This window comes from Felis catus, chromosome A1 (genome assembly GCF_018350175.1).
Source record: "Felis catus isolate Fca126 chromosome A1, F.catus_Fca126_mat1.0, whole genome shotgun sequence".
In the NCBI taxonomy this organism is placed as follows: domain Eukaryota; kingdom Metazoa; phylum Chordata; class Mammalia; order Carnivora; family Felidae; genus Felis; species Felis catus.
In genome coordinates this window covers 84,669,691-84,682,157 of record NC_058368.1, presented here as the reverse complement: position 1 = coordinate 84,682,157, position 12,467 = coordinate 84,669,691, and the positions used below count along the sequence as shown (strand labels likewise).

Sequence of the window (12,467 nt, the reverse complement as noted above, 5' to 3'; positions counted from 1 at the left end):
TTCAGACTCTGCACATATGAAAAGATTAATAAGGAAATACTGTACCTATACAAATAGGACATCTGAGAAGAAAGGACCAAGATTGCAAAAAGCACATACTACTCCATGCCCTCCGTTGAAATAGGTATTTGGGATACTCCTATAACTATGAAATAAATCAGATTTGTAATTTTAATACTCTAAAAATGTTACATCCAGATGTAGATTATTTAAATGGAGAATTCTTCCAAGCATTTTAACAAAATTGACCTCTGTTTTGCATATTTTCCAGAAAATAGAAAGAAAACAAGGAAGTACACTTCTTTTTTTTTTTTTTTTTTTTTATGAAGCTGGCATTACCTTGAATCTAAACATGAAAAAGAATATCAATAAAAAAATACAGGCTAACATCTTTCATGAATACACCTCCCAAATTCCACACAAAACATTATCAAATAGAATTCATTCCTACAGAAAAAGATCCATACACCATGCCCACATGGAGATTATTTCAGAAATGTGAGACAATTACAATATTTAAAAATCAATTAAAAAAATAACCCATCCTATCCCCAGGCTACTAAAGAATAACCACATGATCATGTCAGGTGATGCAGAAAAGCAATTCACAAAATTCAATACACATTCACCAAAAAAACCCTCAGAAAACAGAAAAATAGAAGGAATTCCTCAACTTCATGAAATATCTCTATAAAAAAGCTCTACCCACATTATACACAATAGTGAAAAACTGATGTTTTCTTCCTAAAGATCAGAAACAAGTCAAGGTCATGTTCTCCCACCATTCTTATTCAATGCAGTGCTAAAATTCTAGACTAGCAATAAAGGAAAGAAAGGTGTGAAGGAGGTATGTAGACTGGAAAGAGAAAAATAAAATTGTCCATACATTAGTATAGCATGTTTGCATATGTAGGAAATTCCAGCAGTTATCTATCTAGAAAGTTCTAGTGAACCACAACAAAACAGAAACTGCTTTAGATCTAACATGTGAATTCAGGAAGCTGCCAGGATACAGGACAAACATAGAAGAATACCTTTATTTCTATTCACTAGCAATGAAAACATTGCAGATGAAATTTTAATACACAATTTGTCGTCATTACAACACTAAGATCAAAGACTAAAAACCATGCACAAGACTTGTATGCTGAAATCTGTACAGCACTGATGAAAGAAATCAAACATCTAAATAAATGAGAGACATATCATGCTCACAGGTAAGAAGATACAACATAGTAAAAATGTCATCTCTCCATATTGATAGATAGGTTTCACACATTTCCTGTGGAAAGCCAAGTAATATTTATTTTATAGACACAGCTTCATTTTCTAGAAATGAAAAATGAAATGGAATGGAATGGAAATGAAAAGGAATTAGGAGAGGTCAAACAGCTTTGAAAAGGAATAAAATTGGAGAAATTAATATGCTCCATCTGAAGATGTGGTATTGGTGGAGACAAAGACACAGATTCAATAGGGAAGAGGGGACAAAGAAATAGAACTATGACAATATGAATCACTGATTTTTGGCAAAGGTAAATAATGCACTTTGTGAGGAGAGTCTTGTCAGCAACAGGTGTCAAAGCCATTAGACATGCATTGGCAAAGAAACAAAAACAAAAGAAACAAAAATACCTTGATCTAAACTTCACTTCTTATACAAATGTGAACTCAAATTATCACAGCATAGATTCAAAACAAAACATAAAGCTATAAAACTTTTACAGTGGAGGCACAGGAGAAGATCTTTAAGACCTAGGGATTGGTGTGTTCTTAACCCAAGCACTAAAAATGAAAACACTTGATAAACAGAACTTTACCAAAATTGAAAACATTTATTCTAGTAAGAGCATTTGCTCCTACAAGGAGCATGAAAAGACAAGCTATAGACTAGGTAAAAATATTTGCAAACCACATATCTGATAAAACAAACAAACAAACAAAAAAAAACTTCTCACTAGAATATTTAAGGAACATTCAACACTCAAAAGGAAAAAAAAAACTACTCAAAGAGAAAATGGGCAAAACAAATGAACAGACATTACATCAAAGAGAACATGTAGGTGGCAAATAAGCACATGAAAAAAACAAAACAAAAAAATCAACATCACAGCCATGAGGGAAATGTAAATGAAAATGTCACCTGTTAGAAGAGCTGGAAAAAAAAAAAAAACAGTACGAACATGAAATGTTGGAAAGAAGCAGCTCTTTCAAACATAATTGGTGGGAATATAAATGAAATGGCACAGCCACTCTGGTAAGAGAGTTTGATGCATTCAATACAAGCTATTTTTAAACTTTAAAACACAGCAATCAGTCTCCTGGACTGATTGAGATACCATAAAACACTGTGCACAGATGTTCACTGAAGGTTTATTTGTAATAGCCAAAAGAGTAGAAAACAAACAAAATATCCCTCAAAAGGTGACTGGATGAACAAACTGTGACATATCCACACTAGGGAATTCTACTCAGTGATAAAGAGGCCATAAAGCTGAAGTTGTGATACACAAAACTTGGATGGATCTGTAGGGTATTACCCTGAGTGGAAACAAACAAACAACATCACAGGTCATGGCTGTAGGATTCCCTTCATGAAACAAAAAAGACAAAACTCCCCAAATGTAAAATAAATGGTTAATTGTCATGGCCAGCGATGTTGGGGGGGAGGGGTGAGTAGCATGAGGGGGATCTTTTGGATGATGGAGCTGTTCCACACATGGATTGTGCTGTTGGATGTGTGAATGTACATGACAAACTGACAGAGCCAGACATGCCCATTGTGCCACTGTCAGTTTCCTGATGTTAATATTGTCCTGCAGTGATGTAAGATGTTACACTGGGGCAAAATGAATAGATGCTGCCTTTGTGAAATGACCTTTCTGTACTACTTGCAGCTTCCTGTTAATCTATAAATCTACCTACCTACATACCTACCTACCTATATTAATGCTCTACCTGTCATCACTTCTCAGAATAGTTGCCTAAATCTAGCAGTCCCACCCTGGCTCCCTGGAGCTCCAAGCCTTCCCAGAACCATAACCCGTGGGTGTCAAGCAGCAGGGAAAGAGGTAAAAGGGGTCTGGTGCTGGGCTGTGACTGGGCAGGTGCTGAGCTGTGACAGACTTTAACCAGGTGTGTAACAGAAGCAGAACCCAGACTACTCCTCTAGAGCTGATGCTTTTCCTTTGAGATGGATGGGCCAGAACCAAGACCTGGCTCACAGTGGACTGTCCCAATTTTTATCTTTCCTTAGGAGACCACCTCTCATTTGCCCTTTTTATCCTCTCCTGAACCCTGACATCTCCTGTGTCTCCTTTTCACTTGACAACACCCCCACTCCAGGTTGTCTGCATTTTATATATAAAGGAATGGAGATTCAAGGAGTGAGGAGTTCTGAGCTCTCAGCCCATCCAGGAGCCTGATGTTTCTGGAAAACCAGGGTGTGCTGAACAGGGTCTGAGCTGCTATAACCAGGAGTTTCCAAAGGATGGGATCACAAAAGCGACCCACATCCGCCTTACATCTAAGTGACTTGGACTCCACTGGCCTCCCCACAGGCTCCTAAAATCAGGAGCCCTCATGTCATGTCAGATACCACCCATCTTAGAGAAACAAGCTTCCTACTTCCCATGTCCCCCTGAAATTCATGTTCCACCTCCAGAGTTATCTTTCTCATGGTTTCCATCAGTTTATGCCCAGGTGCTAGGAGCACCCTGTCCTGAGCACAACTCAGTAGCCATGGGACTAGACTTTTCCCCTGCACCTCAGCTGGAGTCACAGATAGGCCCCAGCCTACTGTGATCTGCACCTCACCTAAGCTTCAAATCCACATTCCTGGAGCTAAGAGGGACCATTTTCCAGGAAGAGCTGAGCCTGGAACCTTATAATTGAATTCCCTTCTAGTCCCAAGTGCCCAATTCATCATGGACTCTCAACTCTGTTCTTTTTGTTTATTTTTTTTATCTTTTAAATATTTAATTATTTTTGAGACAGAGAGAGACAGATTGTGAGTGGGGGAGGGACAGAAAGAGGGAGGGAGACACAGAATCCAAAACAGGTTCCAAGATGTGTCCAAAACAGGTTCCACAGAGCCTGATGTGGTGCTTAAACCCACAAACCATGAAATCATGACCTGAGCTGAAGTCCAATGTCTGACTGACTGAGTCACCCAGGTGCCCCAACTCTGTTCTTGAGAGTAGCCACTTTCCTTCATGCCCATGCACACCCTACAGTCTCCAAGGCACACCTGTTCCCACCTCTCTCACTCTCTGCCTTACTCTGCCTCCCAAACCCTTAAAGACCCAATTTGAATCCCACATGTCCCTCCCAATAACTGAATTGCTTCCTTGGTCAGAACAAAGCCCACCATCATAGCTCCTCGCACCTCTTTCTTTGCCTACCACACTGATACCACACACTCTCAAACAGAGACAGGGAATGGTACAATGCCTCTGGCCTCCCTCCATCCTGGTTCTCTGCTCTTGTCACATTTGCTCTCATACTGCTTTTTACTTTCTATCAGAATGTGCTGACCTCAGCAGCTGTCCTTGAGTTCTATAAGTCAATGTTTGAGAAAGTGTTGATGCATACAGGCAGATTGTACTCAGTGTCAGCTCTCTATAGTTCAATGACACATTCTCAGAGCTGTAGAGACCCCTATCCACCACCATGACAATATGATGAGTCATAAGATGCAATATTGCCTGCAACCTGGGATGTGCATTACAATAACCCACGGATTGTTTCTCTTAATTATTCTGAAATGATCACCTTAAATTATTTATTTAAAATTCATGTAAATTGTAAACTCATGCAATGCCCCCACTTCTGGAGATGATCACACTTTTCTCAGCCCCCCTTTTATGCCATCTTTGGTGGGTGGGAATACGTTACCCCTTGGACAATATTGCCTAGGAAGCAAAATCTTCCAGGAAGTCCTTTGTGTGCACAATTAATCTCTGCACTTCATGGAGCTGAGTCTTCCTGTCACCCCACTACTACACCTGTTCTAAGGTCTGCACCTCTCCCTCCAGGTGGAAGCACCTCGCTTTAATCTGGAGGACCTCAGACAGTGACCCCTCTGTGCTAAGGGCCTGGGTCGCCTCTACAAATTCCTCCCAACCCCCTCTTCTCCTGTCGTGAAGTTTAATACAAAGTCTTCAAATTACTGGTTTGTCTCATCTTTTAGGGCCTGGTATTGTTTTATTCTGAGGAGAACTCCCTGAAAGAGGAAAAATTCAGGTGACAGGCCAAAAGGACTTAAGGCTGAAGTCAATCCTGGGTGATAAGGACTCAGTTGTCCTGTGCTCTACTGGCATGCAGAAATTTTGGTGGAAACTCTCCTGGTCAGCACACTGTCCAGGGGACTCATTGGCCCAGTGCCAAACTAGAACAGAAGGCCTGGTCTCACAATGCTCTTAGTGGGCCTGTTGTCCTGGGAAATCAATTGCTTACTTGTCTGCTGAGTTGGAGGGCTCCCAGTCAAAGAGCTACCAGTTCAGGCTGGTTTCCCAGTGAGTTTTCTGTCCAATGCTAAGCTGAGATGGAGGGCTTATAGTTTGAAGGCTCATAGTGGGCAATGGGTTTGCCATCAACAGGGGAAGACAACCCAGGCAAACAACAGGAGGAATGGCAGGAACAGTTGTGGCTGAAGTGTCATGACTCTCCTCAGTACCACCTGGGTCTTGACTGGCTTTTATAACAGCACTGGTGTGTCACAATGCCTTTTAGTGATGTCACAACCATGCCTGGAAAATCACCAGGGCTCCCTCAGGTTGGCCTTGTTCAGCTGGCCAATCACTGAAGGCTCATTGGCCTTCCTGACATCGTCACTTGGACACTACATTTTAAAGGAATGTTAACTTTCCTTCATGATGAAAAATTAATATGTGAGATCTATTTTTACTAAAGTCATGGTGAGGCCAAAAGAGTCAAACAATACAAACCCAAATGTGTCACTCAGAGTCATCTTTAAATACAACACAGCAAAATGAATCAATACATGGATCAGGAGACCCCATGAAAGGTCACATTTCAGTATTAAATCTAACAACATGACTTTAGAACAAATGCTAATCTCAACTCATCCATCAAAGCCTAAAAATAAGTCGAGGAAATTGTACATACTATGCATTGTATATCTTACCATAATAAAAACATTAAACCTAGAGAAGATGAAGCTGAGACAGAAATTATCAACTAATTGCCAAAATGACATTCAGCACTCATAAGAAGGGTATAAAAAATCCAGATTTTCAACACTGTCACAGTCTCATGTCCACCCTCCAATAAAAAATTACTTGACATCCAAATAAGCAGGGTAATGGGACTCGTGACAATGAGAATAAGCAGTCCACAGACAAAGACCCCAAATGGCAGGTGAAAATGTGAAAAGAGCCATTATAAATATGCTCAGGAATTAAAGGAAAATATACATGTGATGCGGGGACAAAGGGAAATCATAAAGAATAATAGAATTTACAGAGCTGAAACTAGGATATGTGAAATGAAAAACTATACCAAATGGGCTTTAAGAATGAAGGGATGAGTGGCACCTTGGTGGCTGAGTCAATTAAGCATCTGACTTCGGTGCAGGTTATGATCTCATGGTTTGTTGGTTCAAGCACCACGTCTTGTTCTGTGCTGACAGCTCAGAGACAAGACCTTGCTTCAGACTCTGTGTTTCCCTTTCTGTCACTCCACTACTCATGTTCTGTTTCTTTCTCAAAAATAAATAAATATAAACAAAATCAAACAAGAAAGAATGATGGGTTGATGCAGACAAAGTGTGAGAACTTGAAGATACAGCAATAGGAACTATGCAAATGGAAGCCCAGAGACACTAAGAGATAGGAGATAAATGTAAAGAGCATCAGTGACTCTTGGGACAACACAAGAATGGGTGAGACCCAACAGTAATTGCCTTAAATCTCCAAACTGGATAAAACCATAAACCCATCCATGCAAAAGTTTCTGTGAACCCCAAGTAGAAAAACACAAACACAAAATCAGACAGTGACCTATAATAATGAAATTGTGGAAATGAGTGAGAAAGAAAAATCTGAAAACATTCAGAAAGCACACATGATACATATGGGTAAAGGCTAAATGGGCTGCCAACTCTTTATTAGAAGAAATTATAAACCAATAATGTTAAATGACATCTTTAAATCATGAAAGAAGGAAAATGCCAATGACAATCTCAAATTCCACATCTAGAAAAGTTTCCTTAAGTAAATGAAGACAAATAAATCCATTTCAGGCATATCAACACTGCAAGTGTCATAGAATAGACTCACACTACAAGAAATGTCGATGAGAGTTCTTCAGGCCAACAGACAATGGTAACAGATGGGCACTGGTATGTAGGAAGTAATGAAGAGGGTACAAATAGTAACTGGAAAAATATCAGACTTTCATCATCTCATTTAAAATTTTCCTCTAAAAGATACAGTAAGGTTTAAGGAAATGTAAAAGCAACATACTGCTTAGTCTATAGCAAGTGTCAAGTAAAACAGAAGACATGAATGTCACAAAGGTCAGAAAGGGGAAATGGAAGTTTATTATTGTGTTCGGTTGTATATTGTTCATCTAGTGAAGTAACATATATATGCGAGGAAATATTATTTGATGGCAGAGGTGACAGATTAAAGAATCAAGTTATAAATCCTTGAGCACATACACCCCAAAGTTTATAGCAGTTATATGAATAAAATCTAAACTATGGAAAGAACCCAAATGTCCAAGAGCTGATGAATGGATAAAGAAGGTGTAGTGTATATAGGCAATGGGATATTACTCAGCCATAAAAAAAAGAATGACATCTTGCCATTTGCAATGACATGGATGGAGTGTCAGTCAGAGAAAGACAGATATCATATTTCATTCATATGTGGAATTTAAGAAACACAACAGATGAACACAGGGTAAGGGAATGAAAAATAAGATAAAAACAGAGAGGGAGCAAACCATAAGAGATCTTAAACACACAGAAGAAACTAATGGTTGCTGGAGGAGGGGTGGGTATGGGAATGGGTTAAATGGGTAATGGGCATGAAGAAGTGCAATTTATGGATTGAGCGCTACGTGTCATATGTAAGAGATGAATCACTAGGCTCTACTCCTGAAGCTAAGAATACAATTTATGTCAACTAACTTTAAATTGAAAAAAGAAGGAGAAGAAAAATGAGGAGGAGGAGGAGAAGGAGGAGAAGAAGGAGAAGGAGAAGGAGAAGGAGAAGGAGAAGGAGAAGGAGAAGGAGAAGACAAGGAAAACAAAAAGGAAGTATGCTTAGGATGGAGCCATTGCCTCAATAGTCAGGATACCTAAGTGCTGGTCCTCATTTGCACAAACCAAGGGTTTGTCTTTGGGCAAGTAATTTATCTGCTGAGAATCAGTTTGTCTATCCATAAAAGGAGGGGATGAACTCCAAATTTTCCTCCCACAATAACAGTACATGATCACAACAAAGTCATTCCACCACAAGACATTTACCAAGCAAGTAGAAGGAAAAGCCAGAGACCTCAAAGGGAAGTATACTCATAGAAATTAAAAGCTGGCAAGCAGCTGCCATGACCCACTGGAGGGAGTATAATAGAGGCTCACACAGATCACAAGGAGGGAGATAAGAAATGAGAATGAGGCCATGGAGCTCAGTCTTGAGAGAAGACAGGGTGGGTGATTAACCACCAGCAGAGGGAGCCTACAGTAACTCCTCTCTCTTCCCTTTCCCCTGGCTTTGTGCAAATGCCCTTTTGAGTTTCCTTTTCTCTGTGAAGGTGTTTTTGACAGACACACCCATGTGTTTCCTCAGAGTGCCCTGGGTTTTCTTCTGCTAGAGCACTGATCCCACAGCACAGCTATCTGTTTCTTCCACTGCACAGTCAGGAGTTCCTTGAAGACAGGGATGAAAGACAGGGTCTGACACAAAACTGCCTCCTTCCCTGATTTGCGAACACTCCTCAAGCACTTGCTATCTGCTACTACTGTATTAGCAAAGAGACACATGAGGGGCAGGGGGAACACAGGTGGTCTCTGCTTCATGGAACCTGGCTTACTGGTACATGTTAAAAAGGGCACCAGGGACAAGTCCACAGAGGAGGCGATGCATGTGTTGGGGGAGGGTAATTGGAAGACCAAAGGAAAAAAAATGCCTCATTGGTCAGAGGAGGGATTGGTTCTGGAGTAAAGAGCGGAATACACAGAGCTAGGGAGTCCATGGTCAAAATTTGGTCTTATCTCAAGAAAACATGTAGCCACTAAAAGGTTTTATGTTTTACAGCCCTAGTGGTCAGCTTTGGTCAAGACATCTACAGGGCTAGTCTTCCAGCAAATACTCATGACAGAGCCACCTCTGTCATGCTGCTAGATGCTGCTTACTTTCAATAGCCAAATTATAGAAAGAGCCTAAATGTCCATCAACTGATGAATGGATAAAGAAGATGTGGTTTATATATACAATGAAATATTACTTGGCAATGAGAGAGAATGAAATCTTGTCATTTGCAGAAACATGGATGGAACTGGAGGGTATTATGCTAAGTGAAATAAGACAGAGAAATACAGATACCATATGTTTTCACTCATATGTGGATCTTGAGAAACTTAACAGAAGACCATGGGGGAAGGGTAGGGGGGAAATGTTACATAGAGGGAAGGGAGGCAAACCTTAAGAGACTCTTAAGGACGGAGAACAAACTGAAAGTTGATGGGGGGGTGGGGGAGAGGGGAAAGTGGGTGATGGGCATGGAGGAAGGCATTTGTTGAGATGAGCACTTGGGTGTTGTATGGAAACCAATTTGAAAATAAATTGTATTTTAAAAAATAATAAAAAATTAAAATTTACAAAAAGCTAAATTCTGCTCTACATCTTTCCCACCCCTTTTCTTTATGGTGTAGCACACCACAAATATGTCCCATCCTCCTCCCAGACAGAATAGATTCATCTGTGCTATAAATCAGTTATCTCAAACCTTTGAATGTACATTCCAACAGGAAAATATTTTTGCCCATGCAGCCTGAAACACACATCCATTTTCAAACTATATTCATGCTCAACTGTGTTTTTATACACAGCGTCAAACTCACACGACCAGGATTTAAGATATGGGGAAGGTGGTGGCAGTTAAAGTTTCTTTATCCACACACAGGAATGTCTCTTTTTCTCTGAGTCTGACTCCCATTTGTGAGCTGGACGTGGGCATCACCAGGAGACAACCTGCCCCTGTGCCACTTACTAAAATCCCCTATCTTCTCATAACATAACTACTACCAAAATACAAAAGCAACTCCAATTACAAAGAGATATTACACAAAACAGCATGGTACTGGCATAAAAATAAGCACATGGATCAATGGAAAAGAATGGAGAGAATAGAAATGAAACCACACACATATAACTAATGAATTTACAATGAAGGAGCCAAAAACACACAATGGGGAAAGGACAATCTGTTCAATAAATGGTGCTGGGAGAACAGACAGCCACATGCAAAGCAAACAAACAAAAAAAAGGAGCCTAGGCCCCTGTCGTCAACCACACCCAAAAGTCACTTCGATATGTGTTAAGGAGTGAAACATAAGACCTGAAACTATAAAACTACCAGAAGAAAACATAGGTGGGAATCATCTTGACATTAGTCTTTGAGATGATTTGGGGGGGGGGGGGAGGTTGATACCACAAGTAAAGGATAAATATAAAATAAACAAGTGGGACTACATCAAACTAAAAAGTTCAGCACATCAAAAGAAACAATCAGTAAAAATTAAAAGACAACCTTTTGAATGGGAGAAAATATTTTCAAATCATAATGTGAAAAGAGACTTGTGTGTATACTGGATAGGACACAATAGCCAAACAATGAAGCTGTGGAAGGTGCTGAAATTACTAACCAGCATGGAAATGACAAGCAACATCACAAAGGCTATCACCTCACACCTGTCACAACAGATCTTACTAAAAAAGACAAGAAATAACAAAGTTTGGCAGGACTGTGGATAAAAGGAATCCTGTGCACCATTGGTGTGAAAGTAACTTGGTACAGACCCTCTGGAAAACAGCATGGAGGGTCCTCAAAAACAATAAAAATGGAACTACCATAAAATCCAGCAATTCGCTTCTGGGCATTCATCTGAAGGAAACAAAAACACTAATCCTAAGAGATATACCCACCCTCACATTCACTGCAGCAGTATTTACAATAGCCAACATCTGGAAACAGCCTATGTGACCATAGATGGATGAATGGGTACAGGAGACATCACACACACACACACACACACACACACACACACACACACACATACACACTGCAGTTACTATTTAGCCATGAAAAGAATGAAATCTGACCACTTTGTCAACATGGATTGACCTTGAAGTCATTATGCTCATGGAAATAAGAGACAAATACACACGATCACTTATATGTGGAATCTCATAAAGAAGAGATTAGTAGTTGACAGAAGTGGGGTCAGGAGGTGGGCAAATTGGCTGAAGGTGGTTAAAAAGCAGCATGGTGACTCTAGCTAGTGATCTTGTCTAACACTTGCTAAAAGTTGATTTTCACTATGAGAGATATTGTGAATATTCATGGTGGTGAATATTAACATGTATTTTGTTGATATTTTTACACTATATATAAAATCATTATTTTGTACACATAAAACTAATGTAATATATCATTTACATCTCAATTAAAAAAACACCATACAAGGTGTAAGAAGATACATTGGAAGAACATGAATATTTAATGATTAAGGGTATATTACCCTTACTGGTGATCCTTATTGGGTACTTTCTTAGGATAGACAATGTGCTCAGTATTTAACTCAGATTATCTCATTTAAACAATAAACAACCCGGGGCGCCTGGGTGGCGCAGTCGGTTAAGCGTCCGACTTCAGCCAGGTCACGATCTCGCGGTCCGTGAGTTCGAGCCCCGCGTCGGGCTCTGGGCTGACGGCTCAGAGCCTGGAGCCTGTTTCAGATTCTGTGTCTCCCTCTCTCTCTGCCCCTCCCCCGTTCATGCTCTGTCTCTCTCTGTCCCCAAAATAAAATAAACATTGAAAAAAAAAATTAAAAAAAAAAAAAACAATAAACAACCCTAAAAAGACCTGCACACTAGCTCATTTTGTAGACAATGACACTCAGGCTTACTGAAATTAAGCAATTTTCCCAAGACAGCAAACAGTAGGGCAAGGATTCAAACCCAGGACCTTCAAATAGCAAAACTAATTCAGAGCACAAGTGATGAACATTCCCTAAAAAGTAACTCACCTGAAGTAGATAACTGCAGGCTCAGGTGACAGGATATCTGAGGAGATGTGGGAGGGAGGGACTCCAGGGGGTGGAACTTCAGGAGCTATGCTGCACGCCCACTGTGGGGAGGTTCCTAGGTCCAGGACTGTGGGTACCCTGGAAACTCCTGCTTCAAACTCTGCCTTCACTCCCAACCACCGCCACCCAC

At 40.2% G+C, this 12,467-nt stretch overlaps 1 protein-coding gene across 14 annotated transcripts in view; it reads right to left on the bottom strand.

Annotated features, from left to right (window-relative positions):
- The window catches only part of LOC101085852 (olfactory receptor 2T8-like), a 216,305-nt gene extending 203,838 nt beyond the window's left edge, over positions 1-12,467 (bottom strand). For 6 of the 14 annotated variants that reach the window (XM_045056457.1, XM_045056448.1, XM_045056463.1 and 3 more), the window contains exon 1: positions 5,458-7,771. The gene's annotated coding sequence lies outside the window, so the exon portion shown is untranslated. Of the gene's footprint in view, positions 1-5,457; positions 7,772-12,277 lie in introns of those variants that run through there. The other 8 variants (XM_045056451.1, XM_045056458.1, XR_006597146.1 and 5 more) reach the window with 7 other exon arrangements.